Raw genomic sequence first — 13,710 nt, forward strand, 5'->3', positions numbered from 1 at the left:
AAGTACAAGTTTATATTAATTATAAACATAAGTTTATACGATGTTTATATAAAAATATTGAAGCGCTAAGATATGGGAGTCAAAAGAAAGAAATTATTATAATTTATTAAAAATAAGTCATCTTTTACTAACAGAACGTTTTGAGCAATTGACATCTTCATATTTTGACATGACAGCCCTTGTCGTTATTTATTTATGGATTATTATGGATGTTCCGACTTCCGACACCATCGAACTATTGATACCTACTCAAATCAGTAGTAATTCACAATAAGATTCAATATGATTATTATTGTTTTTTGGTATTAAAATGAGTAGGTAACTTCTATGAAAGTATCGATACCTGCTTGAAAAAAGAATGAATTGTTAATACTCAATTATTAGCACTTTTTACTAATATCTTTAAATTTCCACTGCTGGCCAACCTGCCACATATCTTTTAGCAGACAGTAGTTAGGCATAGACATAAGATACAAATTATCGTTTAATAATTTTAGGGTTATATTTTACTTTTAGGTATATCTTTTTTCTCCCACTTTTTTAGGCTTAATTACGATTTGCGTTTTCTTAGTTTTGTTACATTCTACAATTATTAATAAGGTTCCATGAAGTGCGCCACTTCTTTCAGTCAATCCCAAAATACATGCATACTCGCTTCCTCCCTTCGAAGATCTCTAATAAACAAAGAAATTAATTGAAATGACTCCTATTCTAATATCAGTTAAGATGGCGTTTAGTTGGAAATGAAATGTCAATTTGCAAACAAAGTTGACAAATGTTGCACGTAAGTAAGATATCGAACGATATGATAGTTGGGGCTGACTCTAGTTAGTCTCTGAAAAAATAACTATGATAGCTGCCAGAAAACTTTTCATTACCATTATAACCGGTTAAAATGTATGGTGCTCAGCAGCCTAGCGAAACTCTATCTGAAAAAAGCCATTCACTCGAGTATGAAACGTGCAGTCATATTTTATAGATTGACAGATGACAGCTATAATCTTGTAAAAAACAAACATAGCCGAAATCCACTTTGTTTTAAATCAAATTTTCGGTTTCAAACTTAGCCGGATTGTACATCGTCGCCATTCGCCATACTATAATTACTACTATTTCAAACTTACGTCAAATGCCTGCACATTTCATAATAAACTAAATTTCAATTTTTAAATCATAATATGCGGCTCCTGAATGCATCGTGGAGGCTTATGATATGTGGGTAGATAAAGTAGTGTATGTAACTGTAAATAATTAGGCATTAAAATACACGTGTGATGTTTTTATAATAAAAATACTGACACACTCTTACACAAATTATCTTGCCCCAAACAAGGCACAGCCTGTACTATGGGTGCAAGACAACGATATATTTAATACAACATACATACATAAATACATGTAAACATCCATGACTCTGAAACTACCATTCATATTCATCATATAAATTATTGCACTTACCGGCATTTGAACCCGGGACCTCTAGCTCAGTAGGCAGGGTCACTAACCACTATAAACCCACACTCATATTTAATGCTTTTCATTATGTATAGTAACATAAATTATTGTAATATAACAGCATGTTTGATTAAATGTCAATTTCTAATATTATCGATATCCATACTGTTCACATCACTAGTGCACTAGCAAAGTAAGTAATACATCTAGAAGCAAATCAGAGCAGAGGTAGCTTGCCGGCAATCACAACGCGAGAGCCGGCAGAGCAGTTAGGGTTGCCACTTCTAAGTTATTCAATCATAATATTTATAATCCAAATGCTTAGTAGGTATTAAGAGTTCACGTTTAAATTTAATAGGCATAATAAATAAAAAGTTACTAAACAGTCAAAGAAGCTTATGTGTGTTGTATAGAGAGGTAGGTGAACGAAGCTACGAATAAATAAGTTCGATCAAAGATTCAATTCGTTCGTAGATTCGACGTCGACTAGTAAGGAAGTTGTTCTACTTACACGAAACCGCTCGCCTCGTGTTTTTTGTCATACATTTTGGTAATTTTTCAATATTATTTATTTCAATTTTTGTAATTGCTAATCAGTTGGCAAACTTTATTTCTCATAATTCGATGTATACGAATAACTTAATCAAATTATATTATGCTTAGTACCTACCAATAAAATTGTGCGATACCAAAATATTGGATACAAAATAGAAGCAGAGTTGACTAATTTAAAACAAATTTTAGATAAAGTTGCATTTAGTAAAGTGTTCACTAACGAGTGACTATTTTAGCCAATGCAATGGACAGCAGCAATAAATTTTGTAAGACTGTGTATATGTTCTATAGCCAATTCCAATAAAAAAAAATTAACAAATACCAACCGACTTTAAAATAACCTATTCCAAAACATTATATTAAGCACTAAAAAGTAAAAAAATAATTGTGTATTTACTACAACTTAATAATGGACTTATTTCTAAAGTTCTCCTAAGTTAAATGAAATGAAAAGACTTCCTAAAAGTCAATCCAATAATTACGACAAAATAATGTAGTTACAATAATTATTATATTATTATTATTATTATTATTGTTACAATACAGTACAATTGAGAACCTTTTTTGAAGTCGATTAAAAATGATCGCCGTGCAATAAATGTTTCTTTTACAAAATTATGTAAAAATACATGTGTTATACTTGTACGCATTATAAGGTAGGTATTGTGATAAGTGATGGCATTGTAAGATACTCACGGGAGGCTTTGGTGTTTGTTCTTATGCTAAGCAAATACATGAATGGTGACGTCAAATGGTGTATTAGCACAGAATAGGTAATACTTACGTATGTATTAGTAACAGATGTTCCAGCTTTACAAATATTGTAGGTACTAGTATTTACCGCTTTTATCTCGTTCAATCAGGTTTTCAAACACGCAATGTGAGCTGTCGGTCGCGTGATGAACTAGATGAAGTAAAAGATAACCTGTGTGATGAAGGTCTTAAGCCACCTACCAACCAGAGTTGCAACACGGAGGTGTGCCCAGCGCACTGGGTGGAGGGACCTTGGAGTAACTGCTCGAAGCCTTGTGGAGAAGATGGAACCAGATCGCGGCAGGTTCGCTGTGAGCAGGTCATCAGTAATGGGTAAGCACGCATTTATCACATAAAGTGGCGTTATTATAAGTGTGAATGTTAGTTTGTTACGCTTTCACGCATAAACTACTGAAACGATCTCGCTTAAATTTAGTACAGAGATGGACTAGAAATTGGAAAAGGACATAGGCTACCTTTTATCATGACTAAGAGGTTTGGAGGGGTTGAAATAGGGGGTGGAGGTTTGAATAGAATTTTGTCACAATCAAAGATGACATAATGAAACTTTGTATTTATGCACTTGATAAGAAATAAATAAATATTTGTTCTAGCGTTTTTGAAATTTCGATGTGTGTGGGGATGAAAAAGGGGGCGAAAGAATCCAAGTTTTCACACCTAAAAAATGCTCCCCAAAGTAACTATTCTACGCGGACGAAGTTGCGGGTGAAAGCTAGAATTTATATATTTTTATGAAAATGCGAGAATAGACGAATAGGACGTTCAGATGATGGTGATTAATACGCCCTGCCCATTACAATGCAGTGCCGCTCAGGATTCTTGGAAAGCCCAAAAATTTTGAGCGGCAATACAATTGCGCTCTTCACCTTGAGACACAAGATGTTAAGTCTCATTTGCACAGTAATTTCACTAGCTACTGAAGGGCGCCCTTCAGACCGAAACACAGTAATGTTTATACATTACTGTGTTTAGTAATATATAAATTCAATTTCGACCAATATTTATGGACGATGTGGGATGGAGCCACAACCCGAGAGTCGCACAAACATACCAAGATTTGTAGATTATGCTGCATTCGGACGATTGGCTTAGTTAGAAGAGCGACGGGACGTAACCGCGAAGGCGGGTTCGAATCCCGCATCGTTCGTAACTTTTCTTATAAATTATTAAAGAGATTAAACTTAATGAAGTGTGGCTTGAGATTATGCGAAATCAGACCATTTACGGAAATGACGAACAGAACTATTATTGTGGACCCAACTAGAACTAATTCTGGTTGAAATATCTCCAAGTACTCTTTTATATCCTGGTATTTAGGTGTTTGCTGTATCTCAGGCTTATTGGCAACAACAGTTCTGTTCGTGATGTTTAATCTTTCCCAATACTTTGTAGCGTATATGCACAATACATATATAAAAGGCACATGCCATTAGAAAGATGAGAATATCTAGAATTACTATGTCTAATGAACTCACCTGAACGACAACTTCAAGCCTCGTTAATCAAGGACAAGAAAAGGTTCTATTGAGATTAATCTCAAATCAGCTTTAGAGATTACTATTTGCTTTTCAGATAAGCTTGGAATAACCAACTATTAAAGTACACTTACGCAAGGCTACCTATTGTTCCATAAGTGCATCATGTATTTTTTGAGGATGTGACTTCCAGCTTAGATTATTTTTACGTCTAGAATCTAGATAGAGCCTCTGCAATTAGGTATCGCATAACATTAGACTAGGTTTATTGCTCAAGCCTTTTTTTATGAAAATAAGGGACGAGACGAGCTGTAATTGATACGCCCCACCCATTACAATGCAGTGCCGCTCAGGAGTCTTGAAAAACCCAAAAATTCTGAGCGGCAATACAACTGCGCTCGTCATCTTGAGACACAAGATGTTAAGTCTCATTTGCCCAGTAATTTCACTAGCTACGGCACCCTTCAGACTGAAACACAGTAAAGTGTGCATGACAAGCTACGTCTTACACTGGCGATAAGTAAGTCACTTTGTTTAAGTGTGGGTGCGTTGCTTAAAATAGAGGCTAACAGCTCACCGCTATTTTTTTCGACGTGTTCACAGCTATCACAGTCTATCTAGAGTCTAGACGTATAAATTATTGTATAAGACTTCTAAATTCTTTGATATCTTTCAGACATTCCTCAATAGTCGATGATAAGGAATGCATCGAGCTCCACGGACGAAAACCGGCTCGATTCGAGGAATGTAACAAGAACGCAACCTGTCCAACTTGGTTCAAGGGACCATGGAAAGCTGTAAGAAAATTTACTCATAATTTCAAATAATATTTGCAATAATAATTATATTTAAGACTATCATAAAAACAGTGTATTTTCTATCTTTCTCGTTGTTTTGAGAACTACGAGACGTACGAGCAGTATGTTCAACTGGTGGTAATTAATACGCCCTGCCCATTACATTGAAGTGCCGCTCAGGATTTTTGCCTATGTATTGTCCTGGTAGCATCGCGTATCTTTCTATAGTTTGGTTGTATTTGGTAGAAGAACGCCACTCATCTTCATCCTTACTAATATTATAAATGTGAATGTAAGTTTGTTTGTTACGCTTTTACGCCGGAGCAACTGCACCGATTTTAATGAAATTACACAAGTACAGCGATAGATTAGAGCTTCGGAAAACACAAAGGTTACATTTTATCCTAGAAAAATCAATGGTTCCCGCGGGATTTGTGAAAATATAATTATAATTATACCAATAGTAGGTTTAGTTTGCCATAGCAATCTTCCTCGAAATAAGATTCATATAATATGTTGGGAACGGGAGCGAAAACGGGAACCGAAACTGGAATAGGACATGAGATAAACTTCAATTCCAAACCTGCTTATTAGTTTTAAAAACCCTTTCGGCCTTACAAATAAACTTGGTATAAAGTTATAACTGATGATAAACAAAGAAAATGCAAAATGTTTACAATATCGTTGACAACACTGTCAATACAATGATATTCTGAAGTTTTCCTAATGACAAGCTGCCTTGCAAATAAACGCGGGAAACGTTATACTCGTACGTCCGAACAAACCATTCGTAAGCAAAATGTCTATATTTTGTAAACATTTTAGATATTCTTGGTTTATGCTTACTTATAGCTTTCTGCAAATTTTATTTGTAAGGCCGTTAATCTACGCGGACGAAGTTGCGGGCATCAGCTAGTTGGCTTGTAATTCTTAGTTTATTCATAATACCTGCTAAATGATTTACGTTTTCATAATTGTTCATAAGCACATTGAGGAATTTTCTAGAAACTGTGACAATCACAATGTTTACACGAGGAATAAACATAAACTTGTTATGACTACTACTCGGCTAGGTCAAGTTAGTGAGTCTTTTGTGCGGCGATGTATATTCTTTTACAACAAGATCCCAGAAAAATCTTTAAAACAAAATTATAACGATATTCAAAAGAATTGTTAAAAAACGTTTGTGTGGCTATAACATAAATGACTGTCTTAATGATACCACAGATTGGGAATAGAGCGACCGCCCTCAGGCTATTTATTTAATTGTACAATTTTACTTTGTAAACATATTTTTTGATGAAAATAAGCCTGCTAAGTTTGTTACGCCCATTCTACTCAGGCCTGAAGCGTTCTTTTTGGAATGGGTGGTAGTTTTTGACTTTCAATAAGTGATGTCACATCCTATTTTGAATAAAAATATTTGAATTTGTTCAATAGTGTGACAAGCTTTGTGGTGAGGGTAAGCAAACCCGGCAAGTGGTCTGTCATCGGCGAGTCAACGGTCGAGTGGAGGTGTTTGGAGACGAGGAGTGTCCTGAAGAGAAGCCACCTGCAGAACAGCCCTGTATACTGCATCTTTGTGTTGCAGTGGATTGGGTGCTCAGTAATTGGACGGGGGTAAGATATGAGTTACTATTAAACGTAATAGATATCAATTATTATAATAATTGTATAATTAAAATTAAAAAATCCTTACTTTTTTTATTATTTGCCTTAGATTAAGGATTGGCCTCCCCTGCACTCCAGATAGATACCGCAGTACCTAAGAACAATAGCTATTTTGTTACAGCAACTATTACATGCTTGTGTGCGTGGCATCTTGACACACAATGGCATCTTTAAAATGTTTGTAACATACGCTTCGTGTTATTTTACATTGAAATTAATAAAACACAAAATACTTACTCATGATATGTGATCTCCGTGTCTCTCTTATTTCTTTTTTTTTTTTACTACGTAAACCGGCATTTTAGTTTGAGAGTCTGTAGTCTGAGCCGGTAGTATTAGTTGCCGCATTTTGCGACTACGCCTGTGGTATCTAGCTGGAGCGCAGCAGAGACCAATCCTTAATCTAAGTTATTTACTAATCTATTGTTAGTACTTATTGTACGTAGGTACCTATTGTTTACTCACGAAGGCAGCGAAACAAATGGGATTGCTTATTGTTTCAAATGTATGTTTATAGTCGGTGTTTTTTGTAAAAAATATTTTATTGTTATTTTTTTTTGTTTAATGACAATTAACAAATATCAATTTCAATCAAAATTTTTATTCCATTTTGATTCTCGATAGATCGAAGATTCTCAATAATGTACTTTACCACACTTTCATGTAATGATATTATTTATAGATATAATAGCTGACCCGGCAGACGCTGTTCTGTCAATAGAAAAAAAAGATGTATTCGGGAATAATGTAGTCTAAAGCCATCGGAAATGTGTAATCTAATTTAATGAGTTAAAAATGAAACAAAAACGTATATCTGAATGATCATACCCTTCAACTACCGTCTTTTTAAAGTATTAAGGTGCCATAAGGATATACACATGCCATACAGTCTATTCTGTAGACTTATATAAGATACACAATTCCACCTTACATTAATTTGTTATAATATCTCAAAACGTTCAGACAGCTGTTTCGTTGAAACCTCCCAGACGGCTTAATTTTTTCCGGCACCTCTAACAAACATCATTGAATACAATTTTTTTTAATTTTTTTATTAATGTATACAAAAATCTGTACAAAAACTTTACAAATTAAAATCTAAAACCTTCCTGTGTGTAAAGAGCATGAAAATCAGTGCAATCGTTTTTGAGTTTATTGCGAACAGACAGACAGACAGACGCGGCAGAGGACTTTGTTTTATAATATGTTGTGACTATATAAAACAATTGCTAACACTATAAAACGACCCGTAGATTTTTTCACAAACAATATCTGATCTGAGTCATCATTTGTTCTTTGGTATTAAAAACAAACTAAACACTGACTAATTCTTAAAAACTTGGCAAATGGCTAATTTTCCTGAATAAAAATTCAGATTAAAAATTAAGTGTGATGGCTCTTAACTAAGAAGTTCAATAACCTTGTGTAAGAAATAATAAATTAATTATTTAACGTGTATTTCATCAATAAAATAACTCTGACCGAAGATTCTGTTATAAACAAAATTCAGTTTTTTTACACCCTCTTTAAGAATGTTTGTAGCACGCATTCTGTCAATTCTATGTCAAAGGTTACATTAATAAAGTTTATATTGTCCAAAGCGCTAAGGTTAGATTAGAAATAATTTTATACGGTGGTGAAGTATTCTTAACTTTTACCCCCAATTATTTTTCTTCACCTTCAATTTCCATAAGTACCTTCTCCTGACAATAACGAACACATCAAAAAAAGAATTAGCGAAATCGGTTCAGCCGTTCACGCGTGATGCCGTCAAGGGAAATAGGGATTCATGTAAATATAGATATATCTGTAAGCATTTTTTTTTTGTTTGAATAAATTACTTTGAAAATAAATATCAAATGTTTGTGTTCCAGTGTGATACATGTTCATCTAAAAACAGAACTAGGGTAGCCCAATGCGTGACTGAAAACCGCCAAGTGGTTGATGCATGTGCAGTTATCATCAAATGCCAGTTTTGGAAGAGCCGTGCGATAAAGACAAATTACCTGATTGCGAAGTACAATGGTACGCGACCCAGTGGAGCAAAGTACGTATTATACTATTACTGATGACCCGTGGCTCATGCCTGCCAGACTAACTTTTTCGCTTATTTTTTATATGACTTCATGGGACGAGACAAGCAAGAGGTTCAGCTAATGGTAATTGATACGCCCTGCTCATTACAATGCAGTGCCGGCCAGGATTCTTGAAAAAAAAAACAAAATTCAAAGCGGCACTACAATTCGCTCGTCGCCTTGAGACAAAAAGATGTTAAGTCTCAGTTGCCCAGTAATTTCACTAGCTACCGCCCTTCAGACTAAAACAAAATAATGCTTACACATTACTGTTTCACAGCAGAAAAAGGCACCGTTGTGGTGCTACTCCGCGATATTTGATTGAACCCAAATTTGTGAGTGGCTTCAATTTGAGATATGAGATGTAAAGTATCATTTGCCCAGTAGTTTTACTAGCTATGGCGCCCTACAATCTGAAATATTGGGCGTATGCTGAGACGTAGACGAAGCTCGCAGAGCAAGGCAGAGCAGATTTTGTGACATATGTACCTACGTACTAAGAGCTACGTAGGCTGCGGTGCAAACATGTACGGCGCAGACATGCTTCTGTCCTGCTCTGCGTCTCGTGGTAGCGCCGGTCGCGGGCACAGATTTCTGCGTGATGCATGCATGGTTTTTACCGCTAATTCAACTTTGCACACATGTTTTTTCCAGGTAATTCTTGGATCAGATTATTTAATTGAATTAGTGTGTTGTGGACATTGTTTGTGTTAAATTTATCATCCAGACTATAAAAAAAAAACAAAAGACGCTCGTGGCCTATGTCTGCCTCGCCTTCCCTGCCCTGCTAATTCTGTACTGTGCTGTAAAAAAAGTATTATTAAAAAAATACTGCTTCAGGGCTGATACACGGCGCCGCTGTGGTGTCCACCTATACGGAATACTGTAGAATTACTAGCATAAAGAATAAAGTTATAAAAAAAACAATGTTTTATGATGTTTTTAATAATAATTAACTAGTTGACTTTACATCACTTTAGAACGGTTGAACATTAAAAATATTTTCTTCGTTTTGGTTCGGCTAGGCAATTAATGATTTTATATTGTTAAGGTTTATTTTTTCCTCTTTTTTTGTCTCAAAACGAAATAAATATAACAATATTATTATTCTTTTTATTGAATATTCGTCTACTGTCTTGGTCTTTCTGTTCAGGTAATAAAGATAATGGTCGATATAGAGATACAGATGGGAAAGTAAAGTTTATAAAAAATCTGTAAATTGTTCCCTTACTTTAATTTCTATAAATAATTTCAGTGTTCAGCGTTGTGTGGTAAAGGTAACAAAACACGTCTTGTATTCTGTGGACGATACGACGGGGTATCGGTGGAGAAGGTTGATGACAAGGAATGCAGCAAACTAGAACGATACAGCGATACCAAGGAATGCGAAGTCCCGAATGAAAAATGTCCAGCACAGTGGTTCGCGGCACCGTGGACTAATGTATGTTGAAACATTATATCGATTTATCGATTAAAATAGGAATAGGACAGGCTCTCAAAGAAAAATTTTAAGAAATAAATATTATGACTGTTCATTGTCAGTACACTTATGAAAATTTAATATACGTTCACAAAAATTACATCACCATATTGCTCATAATGGTGATTTTCATTATTATAACACTACAAATAAGGTATTGTTTGTAACTAATTCTAGCAGGCTTCATAAAATGTATACACTTTTATAATAAAGTCCCAGCCACTGTTCAGGCATTATCTATAAATAAATTTAAATATTTTATTAAAAATAGCTCTGTCGTAGTGGAGTAGTAGACTCCACAGCTGAATATCTAAGTGATCCGACAGCCTGGGTAGTCCCATAAAATAATCATAATCTAGTGATTATGATTATTTTATAGCAATAGCAATGACAGTACAATAGTGTATATTTGATTAAAACGAGCGCAAAAATAAGAATGTTGGGAGAATTTCTTGCACCGCTTCTTCTCTTTCAGAGCGCCATTTCTTTCCGAAGCGATAGTAGTGTCGTATATTAGAAATGACATCAAAAAGAATTCTAAAGTAATTAATTTTGAGAAAATAAATGAGTTTTATGCCTTTTAATAAAACTAAGTGAACCACATCAATGCTGCTGTGGCGAGTAGGTACGTAGATGCTTTAGAACTTCAGGAGATGTCCAGCCTAAAATTGGCAGACCGTTCCAGTTGTCACGTCAGCATTAGTGAAGCCATCCGCAGGACATTTGCCGCTCCGAATATACCGTCTTGATGACAGGCGTCCTGATGGCTTGACCTCCCATAAGCTCGGGGAATGCTGGTGGCCTAGGACGCGACTTGCGTCGACATTATGGTTCCTCTTAATGTCCAGGCTATTTCATTTAGTGCTGGAACTGTTGCTTTGACTGCCAAAGATAGAAAACTTAACACATATATCGGTCTCAGTTAACGCTATATCTTCGTGCTGTTTTGTGTCGAGTCACTTGGTTCGAGTGGTCCAGCGGTGCGGATAATTCACAAAGTACTAACTAAGCGTCTAAACAGAGGCACAGGAAACCCAAGCGCTGGCAGCTATTTCGGTCAACGGATCAGCAGAATTCTGCCAGTATTCTTGGTACATTTTTCGTAGTTTTTACTTCATGATTACAAAAGCATCGATTCCTTGTGGATGAATAAATTTAAAATCTAGTATAGGTACTATTGCAATTTACAAAAGTTACTGATATGACGTCATTCAATTATTGATGTACGCCAAACCGACTCTTCGTCATTTGGCTGTAACTCGTCGTATCACAATCTGGATATATTATAGTAAAGGAGAAGAGGGTAGTAGAATATTTCTATGCGGAAAAAAAATATTATGAATAATATTTTTGTAAATTTACATTTCAGTGTACAAAGGTATGCGGCGGCGGTGAACAGAAACGAGCAATTATGTGTCTTCGCGGTAACAAGGAGTCTAAAGACTGTGCTGAAGATTCCATTCCTGAGAACTGGCGATCATGTAATGAACAGCCCTGTGATGAAGGTAACTGTCGTATTTTATCTTAGCTGAAGAAAGGTAAAATAATAAGGAACCTCGGGTTCCCGATAATCCCAATCAATATCAGTTGTTCCTTTGTACATTTGTATTGTATAACTCACGTTTCGTCTACTAACTTGGAGTATCTATACTTATTGTTAGCTACGAGACGGGCAGATAGGTACATTTATATAACACTAATGATTTATCTTATACCTACCTACATATTTTAAACAAAAGTTCATAATGTTAATGAATTAATTTAGTTTTGACTATTTATTTACCTTGTGTTAAAATAATAGATTTTTTAAATCAATATCCATAATCAATTGTTATACTATGATGCATCACAATAACAAAACGATATTAGCGGTACTAACGGTACTACCATTAGCTGTCAGCTTAGCCGCCCATACTGTCAGACGCTGGTAATTTATTGATTTAGCCATCCGATCATGATGTGGGCAACTAACTTCATTTACCTTGGAAGATATATATATATATATAGACGACCACCAAATATTATATTTATATATATAAGAATGAATTGGTGTTCGTTAGTCTCGCTAAAACTCGAGAACGGCTGGACCGATTTGGCTAATTTTGGCCTTGAATTATTTGTGGAAGTACAGGGAAGGTTTAAAAGGTAAATAAATAGGAAAATGCTCGGAATTAAATAAAAACAACAAATTTGTTTTTGCTTAGATGCGTACCCCGTCGAATTTATTGACGCAACGGTTTGACAGTTATGCTGTGAAACAATTTCATTACAACAACAGGGTGCATTTTTACGAAGCAATTCTTGATGTTATGAAATGTTATTGCCAAATTCATAAAAAACATTATCTTATTTATTATATACAGAACAACGTCTGTCGGGTCAGCTAGTATTATATATAATATTTGGTAGTCGTCTGTTATCATATACAGTGTCCTAGAAATAGATTTTTGAAGACACATAGTTCTTCGTCTACACTATTATTTAGTGATAATACTTATAGTTATACTTACAGACCAAATGCTACCATTGAATACTAAGTCTACACCCATTATGAATGATGATTACATTCTCGGGGAATGTATTGAGTACGAAAAGGACTACGAAGAAGAAGGAGCCGAAGTTATTGATGACACTCTTCCCAGTAATGAGGCAAGCTAACATATTCCTTTTCTGTTTGTTTTATGAAACTATTTAAGTTGAGTGAGTTGAGAGAGAAAAAATGTTGCTGCTGATAAATTATTTGAGCACAGAACCTGTACGGTGATTCCCGGGCTTAGATTTCAATATCGTTTTTGCAAGCTCTTTTTGTTTTTCGTAATCTATTTTTGGTACTCTCCGTTCAGTTAATTCTAAATATAGGCTGACATTATTATTTTATTATTTTTGTTTCAGCTCGACGTCATGTTTAGTGATAGCCCAGGTAACTATTGATTCTCGTAACACTAATATCCAAAAAAGTAAATAAAAAAAAAGCGTGGAAAATCTTAAAAAATCCCAAATACATTAGTAATTTATTATCCGTATTGACGATGGGTATCCTTACGCTTTGTATCTTTAAACGCAAAGCCCAACACCGATTTTGCGAATTTTCTGGTGGTGCATAAGAACTGCCAGTATACAAAAGACAAATAATTACACATACATTACACAATAACGACCGTTCCCAATATACTATCTACAGATAGAGATAAATTACTACCTTCTACTGTCAGTAACTAGCTGTCAATAATGTGAAGCTGTCCCAATATACCCGATAAGTCAGTCTTATCGCCAGTTCACTGTTGCAATTTCCATAAAAACTTATTTTTTTTTTTAATTTTCATAAAAGCTATACGTCGTCCCATTGACAGACAGCGTGTACGGATAAGATGAGTTACCATCGATAAGTTTATTGAGACAGAAAAGTCACCAGTAGTTCTGATTTTAAT

General features: G+C 35.0%; 1 pseudogene; it reads left to right on the plus strand.

Moving 5' to 3' along the window:
* LOC126966098 (papilin-like) overlaps positions 1-13,710 on the plus strand; it is a 43,999-nt pseudogene that overhangs the window by 4,857 nt on the left and 25,432 nt on the right.

The sequence above is a fragment of the Leptidea sinapis genome, chromosome 9 (genome assembly GCF_905404315.1).
Source record: "Leptidea sinapis chromosome 9, ilLepSina1.1, whole genome shotgun sequence".
Taxonomy (NCBI): Eukaryota; Metazoa; Arthropoda; class Insecta; order Lepidoptera; family Pieridae; genus Leptidea; species Leptidea sinapis.